The 22,371-nt window shown below is 39.2% G+C and overlaps 1 long non-coding RNA gene across 1 annotated transcript; it reads right to left on the bottom strand.

Moving 5' to 3' along the window:
- Positions 1–710: 710 nt before the first annotated feature.
- On the bottom strand, positions 711–3,527 carry LOC118492331. The gene is made up of 3 exons (XR_004893231.1): positions 2,822–3,527; positions 1,744–1,831; positions 711–769 (listed from the first exon to the last, which is right to left on the bottom strand). It is a non-coding gene; the product is annotated as an uncharacterized LOC118492331 (long non-coding RNA).
- Between the last annotated feature and the right edge of the window lie 18,844 nt (positions 3,528–22,371).

Raw genomic sequence — 22,371 nt, 5'->3', positions numbered from 1 at the left:
AGCATCGTTGTTGCCGTGCCGATTTGTGTTTTTCCCCAAGGCCTTGCCTCAAAAGTCGTGTGTGATGTACTTCGACGTCCGCTGACGTATAGTTTAAGTTTCACGTATATTCGCGCATTAGCGTTTCGTTCCGCATAGAATGTGATGTGCTCCGACATCCGTTGACGTATAGTTTGAGTTTCAGGTATCATCGTGCACTAGCGTTTTGTTCCACGTAGGTTACCTGCTCGGGTAAGTGGAATAGCATAGACGACATAATATAATGGCGTTTGCCCGAGTTAATAGTCACGGTTTCTAAGTGAGGACCTTTAATGAGTTTCGACAAAAGTTTTCCAAAGGTCCTAAATGCACGTTATTCAAAGCTCTCAAAGTTTTGCTTAATGTGGGAATTTGTTTCATGAACCGTGTATCAACACAACACTTGTGTTTGTTTAAAACCAAAATTGTTGACTCATTATTTTCGGCAACGGTTGGAACCCATATTCGAGTCTTAGGCGTTCTGTACGTGTTCAATTCTTGATATCTAAGTTCCCAGAGGAAAGTAAGGTTAAAGCCTAGGTATCTCTACAGAAACCTAATTCGCTGAAACCTATAGCTCTGATACCAATCAGTCACACCCCGAAAAATCAGGGCTGGCGTGACTGGACCGGTATCTTCATGGCACAGCGGAAGCAAATAAGCTAAGACTTCTAGAAAAAGAACGCCGCTAAGTACTCGAATTCCCATGGGTTCTCCTATTCCAACCGTTCCATAGTTTTGAAAATGCAACCTGAGAAAGAACATGCGAAAAAGTCAACATAAAGTTGAGCGAGTTCATAGTTTGTTTTGAAAAGATTTAAAATAAATCTTTTTGATAACCGGTTTAAAAGTTGTTGAGAAATCATAGTAAAATCATTTTCTCGGCATGATATATGAAAGTTGTGGGTCTAGCCCACGAGAGTCTTTGTAAGCAGGACCAACTCGTCCTCTTACTTGTACATAAGTTGAAAACATTATCAAAGTTTGTAAATACATGTATTATGAGTTTGCGTCAAATGAATATCAAAAACATTTGAAGGTTATAGTGTTGTAAGTTGGTATGTAAAGCGTCTATGAACATGTTGATCATTAATGTTTCGCGAGGACATTAATATATGCGACGACATAGGAGGTACTCAACCCGCGTAGGCAATTTAAGTGTCGAACTCTCGACAGTGGACACAACAGCACTCTAGTGGTCACCCTTGGACCGTGAGTGGGGCTCGCCCGTACCCATTAGATCTAACCTTTGTTCCTTGGTCCTCAAAAGGATTAATGGCACCTCAGTTACAGCCTATGCTCACATGATCTAAGAGTTCATTCCATAACTTAATCATACCTAAGTTTGATATGTATTTCCCCCTGAAAGTTGTTAACCAAAACGTTGAAAGAAAAGGGGGACATGATCTCACTGAGTTGTCTCATTTTTCATACGCAGGCCAACCCAGTCCCGTTGTTGTAACTAGGACATTCTCGTCTCTAGTTATGAAAATCATGCACGTTTGCGAAAATACGCGTTTGTTTTGTAAAACCGGTATGTTTAGTATAAACCTTTCGTAAACCTTTTGAGTTCGTTGAAATTCATTTGCAACATGGTTTATAAATATGTGTTTTTGTTCATCAAAATAGTGTTTGCTTTTGCAAAAACTTGCATGTCTTTCCACCCCCGAAAACATTTATAAAAAAAAAATGTAAAACAGTAAAAAGTGGGGGTTATGAACTCACCTGAATTTTCCTGTGCAAAGCTAGCTTAGTGTGATTCCGTGAGGTTGTTCCAAGAACTTGAATTAGCTAGCGTACAACTATAGTATTCCTAACAAGGAAAATACTTATAAGTTTCTAATTTAAACGTAGTTAAACCACGCGTCCGAGCTCTACCGAGTCGTTAATAAAACGACTCTACGAAGGTGTTATCGTGATTTAGAATAACCATCCTATAGTTATGTGATCCCGTTTATAATCGGGATAAAACTAAGTTTCGAGATCGACTTAGTTTTCGAATGATTTTTGATATATATATTTATATCTATAAATATAAAATACATTTACATAGTCGTGTTAGTTGTCGCAAATAGAAATGCGTAGATAAAATGGTACGGGTTCGATATGTCGTATGTGATGCGGTAATATACCGTTGTAGTTTTCGTAGGATGGAAATTAATAAATATATATACATATATTTTTATATATATTCGAAAACTTGATGTTCGAAACGAATATAAACAAATATATTCACTTTAAGAATTTGGAACCTAGACGATTAAAGAAGTATAAATAATTATATTTATGTTATATGGTTTCCGAATGTGAAACATTTGAAATATGAATTCCGGATTTCCAACGCTTGAAATAAATGTAATTCGTTATATTTATTTTATGGAAGTACTCGGATGTACAAATGTCCAAATAAATGTAGATAATTATGTTTATCTAAAAAAAATGTCGAGTTTCGTTAAGTTGTAAAACGTCACTAAATATACTTTTATGTTTATTTTATAAGAAACTCAGACTTCGATAAGTGTCGTTAAGAATTAAACGCGTTTTATAATTTGGGTTTTTTTTTAACGAAAATCGGGCAGAGTTCCCTCTGTTTTTGAAATAACCCCGACAACCCAAGTTGTCATTATTTTATCAAAAACTCAACAATTGTGAATCAAACAATATATGTAAAATTTTATCAAATACGACAAAGTAAAGCGCAAGCAGTCGTCAAAGGCATCGGTCGAGCTCGATTCGCGTAGTCTAAAAAAAAATCTAAACTAATGTATATATAAATTCTAACGCGTTGCTAAAATCTCGTTACCGGGTCTTTGAGTTGACCGTGGTTGACCAGAACCGAACTGAGTTGACTCGTGTGGACTCAGGGTTGACCGAGTTGACCGGGTCAACTGTGTTGACCGGCGGGGTTGACTGAGTCAACTCGCTGAGTTGACCGAGTCAGCTTTCTGAGTTGACTTGAACCGACTGTGCCGCGAAACTCGAGCCACCCGGACTGAACCAAGACTCGTGTTGACCCGAACCAGTCTGACCCGAAACCGAGCCGCTCCAAAACAACTCGAACCAAACTGTTGACTGTTTGACCTGGACCCGAACCGAGTTACCGTGAAACCCGAAACTCCCGAAATCTGACCCGCAAGAAACCAACTAAGTCCCGAAACACCCACTGGTGAGCCGAAACCATATAACCTGAGCCGAGATGTGACCTGAACCAGAACCGAGCCGAACCACACCCGCTGGAGTTGAGTCGAGTACCCAGCTCTGCTGAACCACCATCACCGCTGCCCACTGTCGCCGCCGTCTGCGGCGGTGCCGCAGCCGTCGCCCTCTTCTCTCATCGCCGTTCTCTCTCTCTCTGTCTCGCCTCTCTCTCATCTCTTCAGCTCTCTCTCTCTCTCTCCTGTTTCTATCTCCGCCGCCGCACCACCACCAGACTGTGGTGGTGGTGGTCGTTTCTGTTCAAGCGAGGGGGTGGGGGTGTCACTGATCTTTGCCGAGAAGGGTGTGGGGGTGATCGTGAGGTGTGGATAAGTTGGGTTTGAAGTAGGTGAAGGAGATGAGATGGATTTTTGTGTGTATTGGAAAGATTAGAACTTGTATATGAGTGGTTTATATGTGTAATCAAAGCAAACAAAGAACAGGATTCAGTATGTGCGGCTGATCAAATGAAGGTGTTAGGGTTATAGCTACCTTTTTATAGCTAGGTTAGATTTCTTTTAAGTGGGCTTGGGCCCTAGGCCCACAAGCCCGTTTTGTGCGGCCCGAATCGTTACTAGAGCCCGTTTCGCAACCGAGTGTCATAAGTTGTCGTAAAATGAAATCTTAGAGCCGAAACACTAAAAAAAATTAAGTCGAAAACTAATGTCTGACATGTTCGTTCGATCGTTCGCGTTAAATCGCGTAAAAATTGTTTCGTTCGTCGTTCCTTGTTCGTTTTTCGATATGATTTCAACTACGGATATTAAAATTCGAAAACGAAGCCAAATATAACATAATATATTAATACCGAGGCATAATTCAAGTCTGATGCTTCCGTTTTGCCGTTGATTGTCGGTGTGTTACTGGTTCCGCGTTTTTCGTTCTCGTTTGCGTTTTGTATCATTCGAAGGCATGAAAGTTTCGCAAAACTAAATTTATAAATATAAAATACGCGTATAAAATTCGCATTCGTCAGTGTTGTCAGTATTTTGTACCGTGTCCGTTCGTTACCGCTTAACGATCAACAGATTTTTCCACAAATCACCATAAGTGCACTGTAGAGTCAGACAGGTGTTACTAGGCATACCAAGAGCCTAATTAAGTTAGTTTGTGTCTTAAACACTATTTATTATCGCCTTAAACGTTTGTTAGTTGCGTAATTAGAAGCCATTAATTACGGGTTGTCACAACTGAAGCCCTAACAACTACTGTCTCTCAAGTACTGATGAAGATTAAAGCACTGCTGACTCAAGGTCTGATCATCCATTGAAGAGAGCACTGATCCTCAACATCAGTGCTAAGGCTACAACAGTGGGAAGCTACATCATTGTTTTGTATAATCAGTGTTTATTGTAATTAGTGTTTAGATTGTACCAGTTGTTTGAGTTTGTTAGTTTGTTAGATGTCACTGTCTAGGTGACGTCAGCTAAGATGCTCAGTGGTTAGGTTGGTACTATAAATAGAACAGTACCTGTACTGTTCTATTAGCTCTTTTGCACCAAGTAATCTTGTACGAACAAATCAGTGAGCTCAGGTTGAGGGGGAGTTTATTTGCATGCATGCATAGTTGATCTTTGTAATTGATAGAATCATTCGACTAAATGAAATCATGTTTGCTGAAAAGTATTCTTCTTTGATTGTGTGTTAAAGTTTATTTCCATTTCCGCTGCACATTAATCTCCGCTTCATCTTCCATTTCTATTAAACAACACAATCTAAAGAAACTCAGATCCTAACAATTGGTATCAGAGCATAGGACAGTCAAATTCGATCTAACAATCAATTTGACATAAAAGTTTAGCTCAAATCTATTGATACTTAAAATTGTTCGTATCAGTTGAAAAAACAAAGTAAGAGGTAATCACCTACAAAGTTAATTATTCAAAAACTTTTGTAAAATCAACCAAGATAACATCACAATCACACGACCTTCACAACATTGGAACTCTATTCAAGCCACCTATGCTTGTCAGATCCGAGCACAATATCTGGCAACGTAGGATGGGCCATGTATTAGCTCAGCAAAACACTGAATGCTGGAAGTCGGTCATCTTTGGACCACACGTTCCAATGCTGCCTAGTACTGAAGATCCCAAAGGCTTTGTGCCTAAAAGCCTTAAAAATTACTCAGAACAAGATTTTCAGAAAATTGAATTAGATGCAAAGGCTTTTAGCATAGTAGCCTCAGCTCTTTCAATTGACATTTATGTTGGACTGTTATATTGTAACAGTGCCAAGGAGTTGTGGGATGCTTTTAAAGAGCAGTTCGGTGGAACAGAAGAGGTGATTGAAAATAACAGAGAGGTTTTGAATCAACAGTATGAAACGTTTTGCCATGTGAAAGGAGAATCTCTAACACAACAATTTGAACGTTTTAGTTGTCTCATTAGTGAACTTAAACTTGTTAATGTTGAATTTGCAAAATCAACTCTAAATAGGAGGTTTCTAAGGTCACTACCTGACAAATGGGACACAATTGCTTTTGTGACTAGAAATTCCGTTGGATTCAAAGAATTAAGTTTGACCCAACTTCATGGTCGACTCCTCACTTATGAGAGAGAGAGTTGAACCAGAAAAAGAAGTTACAAGAATCAGGGAAGGTTGCTGATGATTACACCTTTGGTAACATAACACTTCTGGGTCAAGAAGAATCTGGTAGTAGTAACGATCAGAGTTATGATCATTACATTGACATGACTGCTAGTGGAGCTTTTAACAACTCTGATTCTTACTCATCCAACTATGCTTTTATAGCAAATGGAGAAAACCAGAATTCTGACAACTTATCTTTTGAACTCAATGATCTCCAGCATTTTGATCCCACTGATCTGGAGGAAATGGACATATTGCACCAACCGGCACTGCTGAGTGTAAGAACCAGCAAGTTTATAAGAGAACAGGAAGAAAATTTCTAGGGTTACATGGGAATCTAAAATTAGGGTTGGATAAATCAAAACTAAAGTGTTACAAGTGTAACATGCTAGGACATTTTGCTAGAGAATGTAGAAGCCAAAATAGTGGACCAATCATAACACATCCTAGCCCTAGACCTCAAAACACACAGAACACTGTGCACTATTACCAAAATACCCCTGCTGCTCATGTAAACACTGCTCATTATGCACACCCTGTAACACCTGTTCCGATGCAATATGTTCAAACCACTGTTCCTCAAATCCAGTATGTCCAAGCCCCAGTCTCTCAGGTCCAAGTGCAACAACCTGCACCACAACATGCTGCACAAACATCTGCTCCAGTAGAGGCCAGTTAGCAATGCTTCTTTACCCAAGGCTTTGTTGATTGGAGTAGCATGCCTGATGAGTCATCTGATGAAAACTTTGCTCTATTTGCTAAGAATGGTGAACTTTGTGATGAATATTGTTTTACAGCTTTAGAGTCAATTCCAGAAGGGTTGGAAACTAAAGAGGGAGAATTGAGTACTGAAACAGTGGATGAAATAGCTGAAGCAGTGTTTACTGTTGTTGTTGGTGAACAACTGTTGGATAAAGAAATCAAACCACTGTTAGAACCTCTTGCTGACCCATGGTGTAAAGAAGAAGTGGGGAAGAAACCAGTGATTATGGGAATGTCTGTGACTGTGCCATGATGGTTGCAGCTAAGGTATCACCTCAGGTCTTGAAAAACCTATGTTTAGAAAAATGCATCATAGCATTTGCTAATGTTAAAGAGGTGAATGAAAACCTTAGAGACAAAATCTTAAAGGATGAAATACAATTTGAAAAGTCTGTTAAAGAACTTAAAAACAAATTGTTTGAAAAAGATAATGAGATTTGCAGTCTTAAACATGAACACAGCATAACCAAGGACCAACTTCAAGCCATGCTAGAGAAATAGCATGCTTTCAAAAAGGAGTTGGAATCCACCCAGATCACTTTCATGGTGTGTTGCTTATGGTATGCCTAGTTAGGGTAGTAGCATGGTGTCTATTAGCCCTAATGTGCTCTCTTTGACACACAACTGTTTACATAGAACCTTATGTGCACACACTCTTCTTTCATTCTTTTCGCACTCTTACATCACCGTTCTCACTTGTGTTTTCTAGCTGTGAAGATCATGAGTGGACGCACAGAGGACGTGGTGGTGGTGGTATCAACTTGACTCAAGCTCAACTGACGACCTTAATAAATGAACGGGTTGCTGAAGCTTTATCAGCCCAACCTGGAGGTAAAGCCTGCCATTTCGACCTATCCTATGATGTTTAGATCCTACTCTCGTGACGTTCTGTCATTCTTAACCTTACCTCTTCTTTCTCACGCGACATGTCAACCAGCTCAGCCTCGAGCATGCACCTTCAAGACCTTTATGAATTGCCGACCCAGTTCCTTCAGTGGTACCGAGGGAGCTGTGGGTCTACTACACTGGTTTGAGAAGATCGAGTCTATATTCGAGATGTGTGAATGCCCTGTCAACAACCGAGTGAAGTTTGCGACTGGAACACTCGAAGGTAGTGCGCTCTCTTGGTGGAACGCACAAGTGCAAATGCTAGGGTTGGCAGCTGCTAATGCCACCCCATGGAATGACTTCAAGGAGTTGATTAAAAAAGAGTATTGCCACAGGGACGATATCCACAAGTTAGAGGTGGAGTTCTACAACTTGAAGATGGTAGGGTCTGAGATTGAAGCCTACACGAAAAGATCGAACGACTTGGCAGCCCTCTGCCCCAACATGGCGAACCCTGCTTACAAACGCATTGAGCTCTACATCAAAGGTTTAGTACCAGAGATTCAGAGCATGGTAACTGCAGCGAACCTCCCTACGATCCAGCAAATTATACGACTGACACACCGCCTCACTGATCAGGCAGTCAAGCAGAACAAGCTGCCTAAACGGGTTAGTGCTACTACTGATGCTCCAAGTGACAACAAATGTAAGTGGGATGGAAACTCGGGCAAAGGTTCAAGCTCCTCACAGCCTCAGTCATAGCAGAGAAAGACCGATGACAACAGAAGCCCCAATCAGCAGCCTGCTACTAATCAAAGTCAGGGTGGGTACAAGGGAAGTCACCCTAAGTGCAACCATTGTAACTTGCACCACAGTGGGCCATGCAACAAGAACCACTGTCAAAGGTGCAACAAGCCAGGCCATGCAGTAAAGGATTGCAGGAGTCTGTATCTTGTAAATCAGAATCGACAACGGCAGCAACAAGCCCCATAGAACCAGTAGCAACAACAGGGTAACAACAAGGGGTGTTACCAGTGTGGAGCAGAAGGCCACTTTAAAAGAAACTGCCCTCAGTTGAATCAGAACCGCAACAACAACAACTAGGGCAATGGGAACAACAATCGGAAAATTGATGACAACGGTGCCAAGGGGCGTGTTGATGTGTATAAAATGCAACATATAAATAACATCAAATGAGGCATAAAACTAACCCTTTTTTAGTACTAATGTTGGAAAAAGTGTGTTTTTGTCTTCCTTTTGTATTTTCAGGATTAAATGAGCTCAAATTAACAAAAGAAGCAAAAAGGCAGCTAAATCTAACATAAATACAAGAAAAGGAACAAAAGTGGATTGCCCGACCCCTCGACAGCATCTTCCCAAGCAAACCAGAGAAGGCAGAAGACTGAACACGCCCCGTGCTCAGCGAGCACGGGGCCGTGCCCAAGAAGCATCCAAAAAGACAAACCTGTAGAAGCTTTTATTGCTCACCACGGGGGCGTGCCCAGTGAACACGGGGGCGTGCCCAAAGTACTGCAGGCGCATTAATTGTAATTGCGAATTACAATTAATGAGGAGAGATAGTGTTAGATAGGCACGGGGCCGTGCCCAGCGGACACGGGGCCGTGCCCAGGCCTCTGTTCAGCCTATAAATAGGAGTGCTTGGCTTCATTGCAACTCATCCCTTGGCACACCACCTCTCTCACACTTCATCCACCACCCACCACCATCACAACACCATCATCCACCACCATCATCCATTGTTCATCATAGAGTGTGTGAGTCGTCTCGGGATCCAAGATTGATCGTAAGAGTTCTTGACAATCAAGGCCATGTTTGCCTAAGTCTCTTACATCACTTGGTGAAGACAAGTGTTTAGTATAATACTTTTTATTTTTAATCTTTTGCACTTTTTATTTGGTTTTGTATTAATGACTTTAATAACTAGTTGCTTATGTTGAAGGTGACTTTTCCTTATCGTTTGTCCGTGGTGTCTTGGCATTATTTTACTGTCTATATAAAATAAAAGATTTTCACCATTCATATCTCCACGGTCTATATGGAGGTATGTTGGCTACCTGGTCGGGGGTTAAGGGAACGGTTTGGTAAGGGTCTTGCCCTTGTTCAGCGTTTAGAGGTCCTGCAAGGGACCTGGGTCAAATTTAGTAGCATCTCCTTCAATACCCAAAGGTATTGAATGGCGGGGATCCAAACTCTTTGACCCCCTCATAAGTTAACTAATATTAATACTATAACCCGGCTATTTAGGACTGTATCCCTGCTGACTCAGACTACTTAGTCGAGGGTAACGTCACCTCCAAAAGAGGGGCCTACCATAATTTGCATTAATAACTTAATTCATTATCTTTCAATAATCCGACCCTTTAGGATTGTATCCTTGCTGACTCAAACTACTGGGTTAAGGGTAACGTCGCCTTCAAAAGAGGGGCCTACTACAATAACTAAGATAATCTCTTAAACAAGTGCAAAAGTGCGAAAATAATCAAAGGTTATACTAATACATGAGTTGGATCCAAGTGATTCATCTTGTCTATCTGTTTTATTTTTATTTTATTTTTCAGCATTTAGTTAGTTTTATTTTCTTAGTTTTCAAATCTTTTTCTAACATTTTGATTAGATTAGACGTTGAGGATAAACCGGTACTAAAAGCTCTTGTGTACTTGGACGACCTCGGTATCTTACAAACACTATACTACGTCCACGATGGGTGCACTTGCCCATATGTGTGTTTAGTGTTAGTAAATATCGTGTTTTATAAATTTAAAACTTGGCTAAAAAGTGTAAAAAGGGCTTAAAAAATATATCTAAAACATATATACACTAACACGCATCAAGTTTTTGGCGCCGTTGCCGGGGACACAAGGATTTTAAGAAAGCTTAAAATCGACGGCCTAATCAGTTTTTCAAAAACCTTTTTAAAACATGCGCACATTTTTCTGCATTTTAGTTTAGTTTGCGTTTACAGTAGCCTGAACATGGGGCCGTGTCCATTAAACACACCCCCGTGCTGCATATTTTTAGTTAGATACCCAAATACAGAGTCTGACCACGGGGCCGTGCTCATTAAACACGCCCCCGTGCTCAACGAGACCAGTAACTTTAGTTAAAACGCCCAGATACAGATCCTGAACACGGGGCCGTGTCCAGCCTTCTGTTTCCGTTTTTGTTTTTGTTTTCTGGTCCCGAGGCTCAGTTGTGGTCTGTTAAGTGATTCTTATGGATCAATACTCAAGAGGCTATAACTACACCTATGAGGAGGATGATTATATGAGAGACTATTGCACTAATTGTGGTAATCCGCACTCGGTACAATATTGTAACTTGTTTCAACCATCCACTTCTTACAACCATTATGAGGAGCCTAGGTACGAGCCATCAACTTCATACACATCCTATAAAGACCAAAGGTATGAACCTTCTCCCTCATACTCGTATTTTGATGAACCAAGATATGACATACTCATACTTTGAAGAATCAAGATATGAGCCTCCACCTTCATACGCTTATTATGAGGAACCATGGCGTGAACAACCCACCTCATACGAGTACTATGAAGAACAAAATTTCAACCCTTATCCATCATATGCTTATCATGAAGAACAATGGTATGAACCATCTACTTCATATGGGTATTATAAGGAACCAAGGATTGAACAACCGGATTCAAGCCATGAGGATCCCGATCCTTAATCTATCACCGACATAGCCGATAGGATAATAGAAAAACTCAAATTTATCGAAAGATGCATAAAAGAATCTCGCGCAAGGGAAGAGGAGTCCCGCACAAGAGAAGAAGTAAAAAAAGAAGAAACGGTAAATGAGGAATTAAAAATGGAAGAACAAATAAGTGAAAAACCGACACATGAGCTAAACAACGAAAAAGGTGAGGCCGATAACGTTAAAATTCAAGAAGAGTCTAATTTTGAAGAAATTAATCTCTTGTCACCTTCTTTTGAAAATCATTGTTTAGTAACCACTCATGCTAAGTTTTTAAAAGAGTTAAACACTAATACTAAAATCGAGGAAATGGTAAGTGTTAAGTTAACTAATGATCAAACTTCGCTAATAAAAGAAGATCCTTTTGAAATTAACATTACACCGGTTCCATGTTTTTTTCAAAATTCATTTATTAGTAATGTCACCATTGATAAAGATCTTTGTGTTAACATAATGCCTAATTACATTTTTGAAAAATTAAGTATTAGTGATTTTGCTCCACTTCAAATGCCTATTTTTCTATCCAATCGGAGAGTAATAAAATCAATCGGTGTAGTTGAGGATGTTTTGGTTCAAACAAATCAAATGGTTATTCCAACCGACTTTGTCATCCTCGATGACGCTCCTCTTATCTTGGGAAAACCTTTTGTAAAAACTCATGAAGCTTTGAAAAACCGGAAATTTAACAATCTACCTCTTCAATTAGGGGCATTCAAAAGGAGCATAGATCTTGAGCGTTCAATGAAATATCCTTTTGGCAATAATGAACCCCTAATTGAAGATGAAGATGAGCCACCTGATACAACTGAAGAAGTTGACCACTTTGTTGAAGAAGAGGTCGCCATAGAACAAACTTTTAAAGTTCTTGATCTTGATGAGCCACAAAATAAGGTGTCTCCTAAAGAACCACCCCTTGAGCTCAAAGAACTTCCGAAAGGTTTGGAATTTGCTTTTCTAGACAAAGATGGTAATTTACCTGTAATTATTTCGTCTAAATTAAGTAGCGTAGAAAAAGAAAAATTAGTTAATCTTCTTAAAAAAACACAAAAATGCGATTGCTTGGAAGCTTGTAGATATTAAAGTAGACACTATTTCTCGATTACCTCCACCCTCCTCCGTTAGAGCAATCAGAAGTTTCCTAGGGCATGCCAGATTTTATAGAAGGTTTATCAAGGACTTTTCAAAAATTTCAAGACCTCTAACAAAATTACTTGAAAAAGATGCACCTTTCATCTTTGACAAGGAGTGCAATCAAGCATTTCTAACCCTCAAGGAAATGCTAGTCAATGCACCTATCATGATAGCACCTGATTGGAAATTTCCTTTCGAAATCATGTGTGATGCAAGTGACTTTGCTGTTGGAGCAGTCTTGGGACAAAGAAAAGAAAAGCATTTCCACCCAATTTATTATGCGAGTAAAACACAAACGATGCACAAGAAAATTACACAACTACTGAAAAAGAGTTACTAGCTGTGGTATTTGCTTTTGATAAATTCCGTTCTTACCTTGTTCTTTCTCAAACTGTAGTCTATACAGATCATGCAGCTATCCGATACCTTTTCAAGAAACAAGACGCCAAACCCCGTTTGATAAGATGGATTCTACTCCTCCAAGAATTTGACATTGAAATCAAACACAAAAGAGGAGCAGAAAACACTGCTGCAGATCATCTCTCACGCCTAGAAGACCCAGCTTTGGAGGCAACCAGGGACGAACAGATCAATGAAAAATTTCCCACAGAATCCTTGGAAATGGTGGAAAGCAGACAAGAACCATGGTATGCCGACTACGCTAATTACTTAGCTAGCGGTATAGTCACCAAAGGATGGCCACATCATCAAAGAAAGAAATTCTTTGCCGATGTAAAGCATTATTTTTGGGAAGACCCTTATCTTTTCAAAATGTGTGCTGACCAACTCATCCGAAGGTGTGTCCATGGTGGCGAAGCACGAAGAATTCTCCGCCATTGTCATGAAGGTCCATATGGAGGACATCATGGTGCCGCTAGTACCGCATGAAAGGTATTTGATTCAGGATTTTATTGGCCAACCATTTACAAAGATGCGCAAGATCTTGTAAAGACATGTAATGCTTGCCAAAGATCAGGTAATATTTCTTCCAAAAACGAAATGCCTCAAAATGGCATTCTCGTTTGTGAAATTTTTGATGTGTGGGGGCTCGATTTCATGGGACCTTTCCCACCATCAAAAGGAAACAAATATATACTTGTGGCGGTTGATTACTTGTCTAAATGGGCCGAGGCCGAAGCTCTTCCAACAAACGATGGAAGAGTAGTGGTAAAATTTCTGAAAAAATTATTCTCTCGTTTTGGAACACCAAAAGCTCTGATAAGTGATAGGGGTACCCATTTTTGCAATCATCAACTCGAAAATATCTTAACAAGATATGGGGTCTATCACCGGGTCTCAACAGCATATCACCCTCAAACAAATGGACAAGCCAAAGTGACTAACAGAGGTTTAAAACGAATACTTGAAAAAACCGTAGGTTTAAATAAAAAGGAATGGGCTGATAAACTAGATGATGCTTTATGGGCTTTTCGAACTGCTTATAAAACCACTATAGGCACAACCCCATATAAGCTCGTCTATGGAGAAAGTTGTCATTTGCCAGTAGAAATAGCTCACAGACCTACTGGGCAATAAAAAGTGTAAACCTAGACTTAGAAACTGCAGGTAAAAATCGATTCTGTCAAATAAATGAATTAGACGAACTAAGGAATTTTCATACTTTAACTCTGAAATTTATAAGGAAAGAATGAAAAATTTACACGACAAATATATTAAACCAAATGAATTTCAAGTGGGAGACCAAGTTCTATTGTTTAATTCTAGACTTCGATTATTTCCGGGTAAACTAAAATCTAGGTGGTCAGGACCTTTTTCCATCACCCATATTTTTCCTCACGGTGCAGTAGAGATTAAAGCTCGGAATGGGATTCCATTCAAAGTCAATGGCCAACGGCTAAAACTCTATCGAGGATCCATTGAGGATGAGGAGGAAGAGATCTTGCTTCAAACGGTCAATGAATAAAAAGCATCCACACCATACCTGGTATGTTACGAACCAGTAAGTATACATCGAAACGGCTAAGTTTTCTAACCATGTTTTCGGAGAAAAAAATTTAAAACTTTGCTCGGCACGAGGCCATGTCCGCTGGACACGGGGCCGTGTCGACGCAACTGACGGGATAAAACCCTCTTTTCATAACAGTTACACCATTCCACATGCCCCGTTTCCCCGAAAACGCTCTGGTCCAAGGAGATTTTCCGCAGATTTTCGACGTTACTTCTAGATCTAACAACATCAAGGTATGATTCTATCATCATTAGTAGTTAGATTAGTTACTTGCATGTAGTTAAACATCAAAAAATTGGGGAAAAATCTAGGGTTCTTGAAGTTCATCCGGATCGAACCTCAAAATTTTGAAGTAATCTGTTAGTATTAGTTTAGACTAGTGTAATGGGAAGTAGATACACTTATATTGTTGATAGATTTGCCCAATTTCTCACAAAAACCTCAAACCCTTGTTTTTGAACCAAAAAAGATAAAATTAAAGGGGTAAATGGGTTGTTTTGGGAAAAACGGTAATTGGGGTTTCATTTTCGAGAAAAACCGCGCCTACTTGACCAAAAATTTTCAGATTTTCGGGACCGGGTCGAAAAATGAAGTTTTTGAGTAACAGACGCCTGGACAAGGGGTTGTGTCCGCTGGACACGGGGCCATGTCCAGCTAACTGTTTGCAGTTTTTCACCAAAAGTCTTATCGTTTCACGCTAACTTTTTATGTATTCCTGCAGATGGCAAAGTTCACAAGATTCAATGCCACAGAACTCGATGCAAGGGCTAGATATGAGATACTCCAAACAAGGCCCGAGGAATACCCGAGGCAAGCGTGCATGGACCAATTGACCTTGGTAAACCAGCTCGACCGTTTCAACAACCTTGTTACCGGACCACTAAGGGCTGCCTTGACCACTCGGCTTCGGTCGGTGCATCAATGTACTATGGAGTTCTACAGTACTTTCACCTTCACTTCAAGAAGTGACCCGTTTGACAATGAAGCGGTTGCTTTTCGATGTGGCGGAACGAGATACTCGATCTCTATGGCACAATTCGGGGCAATAGTGGGACTGTACGCGGAAGAAGAATCGGGGAATGAGGAAAACACCGGGGGATTACGAGATTTAGATGAAAATGAGCGCCAAGCCGCATGGGCCCAAATCGGTGAAGGAATCTACAACCCCAGTAGCACAAAGAGTACTAAGCTGAGGGATCCGCTCTATCGCTACATTCATAGGCTCCTCACTTACTCTCTTAGCCAAAGACATGACAGTAGCGGGGTTATTGGGTTAAAAGATTTGGTAGTCCTTCACTGCATCCACAACCGAAGGGCCCTCGATGTTCCATATCTCCTGCTTCGAAACATGCATCTGAACCGTCTTGCTCGTGCACCAACCCCTATCTTCTTTGGGGGATGGGTGCACCGCCTCTTCAAGCACTTCACACGCATTCCTAGGTCTTTTGAAAGGAGCCCATGGTCGGGACGAGTTGATTATCACATTTGTCGCGCCATGAACCAACTTTATGAGGCGGAAGACGGATCAGTGAGCTTTCAAAGAATGCAAGGCCATGCATGGAACCCGCAGGAGGCACTAGTCCTTCACGCTCCACCTCCCCACTACCAGTGTCAACCCCATGGTGATCCGGGGCAATCCTCCTCCCAAGGAGGCGGTTTTCCTAACCTCCAAAGTTTACATGATCTTTTGCAGGAAAACCTCATGTGCACCAGGAACACCTACAACCTTGCCAACAATACATACCACCGGGTCGGAGCTATCGAACGAAACATCACCGATATACAAGACGACATCGGGAACATCCGGGAGTATATGGCGGGTCATGGGGATGGATGTGATGACAGCGATGAAGATATGGACTAGGAGGTTGCAGGAGCAGGAGCGGGTTGATGGCGAGCCCACAGGTTAAGGTCCCCTTTTTATCTATCAAAACAATTTCCGGCCTGCGTGCCGAAGTGTTAGACAATTTACTTTCCTTAACTACTTTTTATTTTCTGCTTTATTTTTCTTTTACTTTATGGTTGGATGATTAACTATGGTAATTTAGGATGTTTGGTATTTCTTGGTATGGTATTTAGTGATAAAACAGGTACAATTAAGGCTTAGAGTGCTAATCATTAGCACTAATAAAGCCAGGACAGGAAAACCGGAAGAAGAAACCTGTTTTTCAGCCTTGCAGACTGCCCACACGGGGTCGTGTCCAGCCAACACGCCCCCGTGCTCATTCGCCCAGACCTACTGTTTGGCAAATTTCTGCAGATTTTTGGTCACACACGGGGTCGTGCCCAGCGAACACGCCTCCGTGCTAAACTTCTGTAAGTTCTCGTTACTGGCACTTGAACACGGGGCCGACACGGGGCCGTGTCCAAATAGCCAGTAACATAAATTTTTGCTTTTAACACCATTTTACACATCTAATCAACCTAAAAATTTATTTTTGGGACACATTGAGGACAATGTGTAATTTAAGTGTGGGGGGATGCTAAAACCTTGAATTTTGCAAGTCCTAATAACAAGCCTTACACAAAACTCTATTGGAACCGCTAATCACCCCAAATTTTTTTCAAAAATTTTCATTTTTTTTACTTGTCTAAGTTTAAGTTGGGAATTCTAAGACTAACACGGTTATATTTTTACAAGTTTACAACCGATAGCGTCGTGATAAAAAGAACCAACATAAGAAAATTATGAAACGGCATGACAAGCTTAGTTAAAATTCGATTATATATACTTGATCACATAAAAACCCATTCCCACAAAAGTGAGTTTTGAGCCTTTATAGAGCATACAGATATACATCTTTACGCTAAATGCTCATTTTTCGTTTCTTGGTGAATAGCCGCTTGGTTCTTACGACTCTAGAACTTGCCACGACAATTCATTCCCGGTCCTTACCAACTTAAACCCAAGTAAGTAAATGATGGAGGCATTAGGACTAACCCTTTTTCTTTCAACACCATTATTTTTATTTTTCTTTCCACCTACCCAAAAACTCCCCCTAGTTAGCCCCTTTGAGCCTAAACTTTTTCATTTCTTAACCCAAAAACCCTTTTCACCCACCAAAAACTCTTTTTATTTTTACCCTTTATTTTAGTAACAAGCTCGGTTTTCGTGTGACTACAATATATATATATATATATATATATATATATGTATGTTTACAATGAAGTTAGAAATAAACAAACAAAGCTCCTCAAACAAAATCTTGTTTGAAGAAATACTTCATTTAAAATAAAAAAGTCACAAAAACAAAATGTTTTACAAAAATCGACGCTTTTTACGACTTTCGCCCTTTTTTCTACTAACCACTAACCCAACTACCCACCTTTAGCCCAAGCCTAACCCTTCACCCAAAAAGTCCTCTTGATATTTACAAAGGTATAAAGTTAAAAAGGAGGAGGATTGATTGCTTGGCAAGCTTATGGTAGGAATAAGTTCCATGCCGCTCTCGAGTGATTCACTAAAAATACACCTTCGGCCGAGTGTGAGTGATTTCTCCCGTGAGGTATGTGAACTTGTATATAAATGGAATTTTAGAAAAGTATGTTATGCCTTAATAAATAATTCACCTTATGAAAAGTTCTTAATAAATCATGACGAATAGGATTATAAATAAGCAAAAATAAAACCTAAACAATCTTGGAAACATCCCGACACTCTATGACAAGCCAAAACCTTCTCTTCTACCCATTCTATTTGGGAGTGTAAGCCACATATAAAAGAGTTTTGCTTGAGGATAAGCAAAGATTCAAGTGTGGGGGTATTTGATGTGTATAAAATGTAACATATAAATTAAATCAAATGAGGTGTAACGCCCTGCTTTTTCATACTTTCCATAATTAGAAAGCTCGCCTTGTAATGCTATTTTTGGAAATCTTGTATTATTGTAGTCGTCTTTTCGTTGTAAAATCCGAGACTTGGATCATAAATAAAATTCGTATTTCTTTAAATTCACCATCTACATGTTCATACGTTCGAATTCATTGTACATCGAATTGAAATGCTATTTTTGGAAATCTTGTATTATTGTAGTCGTCTTTTCGTTGTAAAATCCGAGACTTGGATCATAAATAAAATTCGTATTTCTTTAAATTCACCATCTACATGTTCATACGTTCGAATTCATTGTACATCGAATCCTTATTTGTAATTCATACTTATACTTATTCACGATGCATGTCCATGCTTGTCCTTATATTGTTGATACCTAAAAACCCCTAATAATATGCTTATTTATACAACGGTTAATCATCTAATATGTGACATATATACTTGTCACTTACAAACATGTTACATACTTGTACATTACACTTTTTACCTAGTTAAATCATGTTTTATTTCATATTTCACCTTGTTACAAGTTAGGGGAAACATTGTTGCATATTATTACACAACTTAATTAACAAAATTACTCATTATAATGTTTTAAAAAATAAAAAAATAAAGAAATATGGCAGCCCCAATTCAGCAAAATTCAGCCCCATATAGTTGGGTTTTGTGGGCTAGTTTCAAGGTGTAACCCCTTCTAAACACTTCCAAAGCCCGACCCATTGAAACCCTAATCCTTCCACCTATAAATACCACTTATAACCAGCCTCCCTACCACTTTTGCAACACTAAAAACTCTCAAAACATCCTTCAAACCGTAGCTGAAAGCAAAGGTTCGAACAGATTGACACCCCTTCACGAAAATGAGCATAACTCACTCAATTCTTATCCGATTCACTTGATTCTTTTTCCTACTTGCTTGGATAATCATGGGGTTCGATTCCTAGACTTCTCCTTGGAGAAATTAGACCTGGAAATGCCCCGAAATAGTCCATAAACTTTCTGTTTGATTTTTATGTTCTTCAAAACTTGTTTAAACCTATGCAACTTGTGTCTAACACATCTCATGCCTATGTCCTAATGCTTACAACTTATCCCATGGTTGGTTAAGCTTAAAAACAAGGTTGAGACATTTGAAATCAGAGGATTAAACCTCATAAACTTGGTGTTTTGTCTAGGGTTTCAACCCACAAATCATGTCAAACATAGTCTTTGATACATGAGTGATTATGGAACAACTTGGGTTGTCCAAACATACAATCCTCACATGATTTGATGATTTCTATTAGTTAGTTTACTTTACATACATGTAAAGACCTTAGTTCATGACCCTCCTTGGTTGTTTTTACATCAAGTGTAGTGGTGAACATCAAAGGGGTACCTAAATGGAAGCCTTGTCTTCCTACCCCATCCATGACACCCATGACTCAACTTGAGGTACCTAAATGAAGATGTAATCTTCTACCTCTTACTTGAATACTTGAACATTTGGACTTAATAATATGTGTATAATATACGACCTACATACTATCTATGTACACTCGAATCTTTGATGTTGAAATCATATTCATTTGTCAAAGTAGTAGGTTATCATCTAAGGACCTAAACCTTGTTATGATTCTTATGGGTGTTCAACTCATAAAATCATTATAACCCATGAGGTTACCAAGTGTCATACAAGTGTTATGTGTGAAGATGAATATTTTGATATAATATTTTCATGTCACTTTCATTCCAAATCTCGACTCTAAACATGCTTGAACTTAAACCCTTACGCATTCAACTTTCCAACCTCGGCAACTTTGTCACATTGGATAATCGGAAAACATATGCAAACTTTGTGAGTATACTCGTATTCCCCTTTTACTTTTATCACTTTTGGGGTGTAACATGTTTTATCTATCAACAAACTTACACATGAACATTTTGCTTAAACACATGAACATTCCTATAACATGCTTGTATACGTGATGGCTTGATACTTTAAACTTGGGTGATTCTTATGTGTTGAACTTATCATTAACTTCGTACGAGCCAAACCGTGACATATGTAGCGCTATAGGATTAACGACCCGCCCTTTATCATCGGTTATGTCATGAGCATATTGCGTTTTCTTGGTTTGATATGTTAGACACATGCCATGTTTAAATGTTTATCTTGAATCACATGCTTGCTATGAGGAATTGTTCAAACTTATCTTTTGCTATGTACGTATCAAACTTGTATAATCGCCTTTGCTTTTGCATTGAACTTTATTTTAAACATGTTACAGGTTGAGGACGATGATGCTATGAAATGAAGTAGCGTTGATGCCTAGATACACATATAGACGTTTAGGTTTAATCGTTGTATCAATGTTGATTATGTTGTATTGTATTTCCTTTGAACTTGATGTTATTTGATTTCATTGTAATGTTGACAAAAGAATTATGAAATGAAATCGGTTTATTAAATATTGTCACAAATAGCGTTATGATGACTCTAGCAATCTTCACACTTCGTCTCATCCCGATGTTTCCGCCATTGGTTGGGGTGTGACATGAGGCATAAAACTAACCCTTTTTTAGTACTAATGTTGGAAAAAGTGTGTTTTTGTCTTCCTTTTGTATTTTCAGGATTAAATGAGCTAAAATTAACAAAAGAAGCAAAAAGGCAGCTAAATCTAACATAAATACAAGAAAAGGAACAAAAGTGGATTGCCCGACCCCTCGACAGCATCCTCCCAAGCAAACCAGAGAAGGCAGAAGACTGATAGAATGATAATTAATCAATAAGAAAACCCTAATTAAGACACCCAAGTAATTCTGCACTAACCCTAAAATTTTCAGAACAATCGGAATTAGGATCAGGGCCCCTAAAACGCAAGGGGGGTAAACCCTAGTTATAATTATCTACATAAAATGCTGTCAAAAATGAAATTTCACGCAACGTCGACTCATCAGGGCTAGATAGGTAACGAAGCATGCCTAGTCTACTTTGACATCTCAGGCGACACGCGGCACGTGCCACGGATTCTTCCGCGACTAGCGGGAGGTGCAAATTTAGGGTATAAATACAGGGGCTTGGGACTTGATTCCTGGCTTCAGTTCGACGTTGAAATTCTTTACGTACACAAAGTTAGACACTGTTTACTACAAAAACACACAATGATCACGAAGTGCTACCACAATTCAGGGTAATAACTCGATTGCTATTACGATTCATTTTCCGACCGATCAATATATCCAATGGATGTATAAGTGCCGCCCACATTAGGGTTATACTTTGTCGTTCGTCATTAATTCGATGGATGTTTAAGTATCGCACTTTGTCATTCGTTGTGAGAATTTGATCTCGTGAGTTATCGTAAAATGCTGTATTGATCACTAACCCGGTTTTCTGTGCATTATTATTTAAATTAGGTTAACAAGGCTAAACCATATTTTGTCCGTGTTAAATCTGCAATGTGAGTCATTCTCTTTTTATCAATTGTTTTACAATACTCCAAATTATTTTCAGAATTATAATTACAGTGATTAAGTTTATGTAATCACCAAATTACAGCCAGTATGTGGGGTATTGTGCACATTACTACTGTTTCTATCACTTTAAGTGGGCGAACCTAAAATTAAGTGATATACGTCATTCATTGGGGCAGCCAATGGTGATATGACCATAGTCACAGATCCGGTCGAGTGACAAATACTGTGGGTAGTTGGTAGATATCAGAAACATATGTAAAAACTCTTAATACTGTAAATTATAATAAACGAGTCATTTTAATAAATAGAATGATTCACTCAGTATTTCCCGCTGACAAAACCTTTTTCAAACATGTTTCAGGTGATCTATTGTAATTCAGGAAAAGTGCTGGGGAGCATTTCAAGCTTAAGACAGTGGCTCATTATAAAATAAAGAAATATGTTTTGTAAAAATAAAGATTTCTCAGTAAATCTTGTTAATGTAAACTATCGGGGTTTTATCCCGAATTGTGAAATAAAATAATCGGGAAAAGTTTTTAGCTTTAAAAAAAAATCCTGATGATAAACTTCCGCTGCTAAAATCAATTAAATAAATATCATGGGATTTCTGTCCCACGGCTCCTGAAACGGGTCAAACCGGGTCGGGGGCCGTGACAGAAATAAGGTGGTATCAGAGCCACTGAGTTAAGCTAATTAAGTATTTAGAAATACTTAATTTTTCCTGATTACTATTATGTGATTATGTGTTTTATTAAACTGACTATTTGTTAGTTACAGTATGGGTAAGCAAAAGTTGCAAAATATCTATCTTAAATTAGATAGGTCAGTCAACGAGAAGGGAAGTTCATC

The sequence above is a fragment of the Helianthus annuus genome, chromosome 5 (assembly GCF_002127325.2).
Source record: "Helianthus annuus cultivar XRQ/B chromosome 5, HanXRQr2.0-SUNRISE, whole genome shotgun sequence".
In the NCBI taxonomy this organism is placed as follows: Eukaryota; Viridiplantae; Streptophyta; class Magnoliopsida; order Asterales; family Asteraceae; genus Helianthus; species Helianthus annuus.
Note: the sequence above shows the minus strand (reverse complement) of the source record. Positions and strands in the feature narration are given on the sequence as shown.